Here is a 3,736-nt window from a genome sequence, read left to right on the forward strand (position 1 = left end):
AGTTCCACCATCCTACACCTAGACTATTGCTAGTAAATCTTATGGCTCTTGTGAAGACACTTATTTAATTAAAAATAGTTATGTGTATCCATCTCACAGTGTTTTTGTCATCAGAAATTGATCACTGATTATGAGCTAGATTATGATCACAGATTGTAAAGAATGTGAGCTATAGTGTCTAGGTGTACACATATAAATAAATTGTACTAACAATGTAGGAGTGTGTAATAAAATAGCCAATATTTTAATGACAATATTTTAAAACACTAACAACATTGCTACACCTGATACACTCATACCGATTCCACACACTACCATGTCACTGAGAATAAACCACCTACAAAATAATATCTGTTCATGTGTGATCCTGTGGTGGTAAATAATAAATTTTTTGCATCATATACATTAGCTGTTTCCCTGGCATTTTTGCATATATGAATGAATGACCTATAAGACAAGCATATAGTTTTAGGACAAGAATATAGTATACAAGCTACAGTATGGTGTGTGTGTGTCTGCTGTGGTCTTGTACACTTGTCATTTGCACATTTGGCTAATATTGTGTAGGTCCCCCTTGTGCCACCAAAACAGCTCTGACCTGTCAAGGCATGGACTCCACAAGACCTCTGGGGGTGTGCTGTGGTATCTGGCACCAAGCAGCAGATCCTTTAAGTCCTGTAAGTTGCAAGGTGGGGCCTCCATGGGCCCAAGTCAAGTCAACACCTCGAACTCTTTGTCATGTTCCTCAAACCATTCCTGAACAATTTTTGCAGTGTGACAGGGCGCATTATCCTCAGAAAGAGGCCACTGCCATCAGAGAATACTGTTGCGATGAAGGGGTGTACTTGGTCTGCAACTGCAAATGTTTAGGTAGGTGGTACATGTTAAAGTAACATCGGCTGAAAAAGTTAATCAAGTTCAAGAACTGACTGTTCACTTGCTGCTTAATATATCCCACTCCTTGACAAGTGCCACTGTAACAACATAATCAATGTTATTCATATATGCAGTTGTGCTCATAAATTTACATACCACTTGCAGAATCTGCAAAATGTTTAATAATTAAATAAATAAGAGCGATCATTAAAATTGCTTTTTTTGTTTGTTTGTTTGTTTAGTTCTGTCCTGAAGAAGCTATTTCACATAACAAATGTTTACCGATAGGTCACAAGACAAAATAATAACTGAATTTGCACAAATGAACTAGTTCAAAATTGACATACCCTTAGTTCTTAACACTATGTGTCGTTACCTGGGTGGTCAACAGCTGTGTTTACGTTTTGTGATAGTTGTTCATGAGTCCCTTGTTTGTCCTGAGCAGTTAAACTGCCCACTGTTCTTCAGAAAAATCCTCCAGGTCCTGCACATTCTTTGCTTTTCCAGCTTCTTCTGCATATTTGATCCTTTTCCAACAGCGGCTATATGATGTTGAGATCTGTCTTTTCACACTTAGGACAATTGAGAGACTCAAACAAAACTATTACAAAAGGTGTAAACATTCACTGATGCTCAAGAAGGCAACACCAATACATTAAAAGTCAGGGGATGTAAACTTTTGAACAGGATGAATGGTGTAAATTGTTATTATTTCATCTTCTGTCAAACATGTTAATATCTTATGTAGCTTCTGAAGGGCAGTACTACATGAACAAAGTAATATTTTTAAACAAAGTAATAACAAATGATAATATGTGAATATGGATAAATAAGCTTAAAAGTTGAGCCATTCCATTCTTTCTGAACCTGAATTCTTAAATCCTACGAGTAATTCTCAGTATAAAAATAGCTTGGAGATTTAATTACACAAAAGTATGCATCATGTTTGGATGTGCTATTGTGATAATAATATAAGTTGTTGGGTATTATTATTATTATTATTATTATTATTATTATTATTATTACTTCTACCCAAGCTGTTCATGTACAGCAAAAAAGTACTTGCTGTTTAGACAGTACAAACTTAAAAGCACTTTGTGCCTGTCAAGGCCTTTAAAAGCTCTTTAAGCACAAATGTTTCAGTCTGTGATTTGGACCTCTGAGACACAACTAATGGCTATTTTGGTGTTTATCAAAGAACAGGAGGAACTTTAAATAGGGTGTCAGACACCTAAATTTATTCATACCACCACTTACACTCAAGACAACCTTTTATAACTGATATTTAGGAAGATGCTATCGATGTCTAAGACAGTCTTTCGCATTGTACAATAAGAACTTGCTAACAGCTACGTTACACAATATAAACGACTGCTAATGAAACATTACATTATAAGCAGTTGCTAAAATGAGCAATTAGAAAACCAATGGGAAAACAATTGGGTTACAGACTTGAATACCACAGGGAAAAAAAGAGAGTAAAGAAAGTAATATTGGTAATTTATCAGGCTAGCTAGCAACCTAGGGTGATCTGAAAAATGTAAAACACAGCCAGAAGAGGTTCCTTTGCTGTTTCAGGTATATGTTTTTGATGACTAGTTTCACAGTAAAGTTAATGACACTGTATGTTTTACTGTAGTGTTACAGTAAAGTCCTTTGATACTGTGGGCTACAGCATTAAACTATAAAACACACAATTTATTACAATGATTTGATCACAGTATTTTACTGTAGACATAAATTCCTTACAGTAGATGTTATCGTGACCTGTAATTATGCTGTATGTCCACAGAAGGGTGCTAGGTTACAAGGGAAGAAAGACTACTTTACACTTTTCTCATCAAGCCCTTACATTTTCAACAAGGTGTGGTAAGAGTTGACGTAGGATCACTGCTGTGTTCATAGGTTATCATTATTATTCGTAATTAGCTTTATGGGGGGGTATGCGTAATCCAAAAGTCAATGTCAATGTCAATAGGTTGCACATTTAAATTAGGAGCATAATTTAGCATAAACCAGGCTGGTCAGACTCTGTATTCTGGGCTTGGCAAAACATTCATATTCAGGCAAAACACATGGTCACAGCTGGGGGGTGTATAGGGGCAAATCTGTGTGACTTGTTCAGTGAGTCTGATAGAAAACTGGGACACCATGACTTTATAGTAGCGATTTTAGTAATGTAATAGCAGTGCTGTAACATTTTATTATAAATAATAATAATCCATCTGTACAACCTGATAACATGAGGTGGAAGAAGTCAGGCTGTCAGATTTATATCAGTGTATGAACCTTGACTAAGTACTGGTTAGTCTCCTAGTCTTGAATATGATAATGATAATGATAATGAGTTTTTATTTATTACATATACACATAGCATGGTGAAATTATTTTCTTCGCATAACCCAGCATGTTAGGAATGTGGGGTCAGAGCGCAGGGTCAGCCATGATACAGCATCCCTGTAGCAGAGAGGGTTAAGGGCCTTGCTCAAGGGCCCAACAGTGGCAGATTGGCAGTGCTGGGGCTTGAACTCCCGACCTTCCAGTCAGTAACCCAGAGCCTTAACTGCCAATCCACCACTGAATATAGAGATTATTCTTCTAATCCCATACTATTCGTGAGATACCAAGCATTTTAGGTTATAATACATTAAGTATTATTGTAAATCTTATGTGTAATGCAAGGGCTCTGGTTTACTCTGGTTTACTGATCAGCAAATTGGGGGTTCATTCTCCAACAGTCTGGGATATGTAAAGACAAAAATTTTGCTATACTATAATGTATATTTGACAGACAAATGCTTGCTGCTTCTTATAAACCTGATCAGTTTATTTTCTGATAGAATAAATGCACCGTCAAATC

At 36.3% G+C, this 3,736-nt stretch overlaps 1 protein-coding gene across 1 annotated transcript in view; it reads right to left on the reverse strand.

Moving 5' to 3' along the window:
- The window catches only part of pde6d (phosphodiesterase 6D, cGMP-specific, rod, delta), a 7,797-nt gene extending 7,709 nt beyond the window's left edge, over window positions 1-88 (reverse strand). The window contains exon 1 of the mRNA XM_053636034.1: window positions 1-88. This exon is cut by the window's left edge and continues 454 nt beyond it. The gene's annotated coding sequence lies outside the window, so the exon portion shown is untranslated.
- Between the last annotated feature and the right edge of the window lie 3,648 nt (window positions 89-3,736).

Source organism: Ictalurus furcatus, chromosome 11 (genome assembly GCF_023375685.1).
Source record: "Ictalurus furcatus strain D&B chromosome 11, Billie_1.0, whole genome shotgun sequence".
In the NCBI taxonomy this organism is placed as follows: Eukaryota; Metazoa; Chordata; class Actinopteri; order Siluriformes; family Ictaluridae; genus Ictalurus; species Ictalurus furcatus.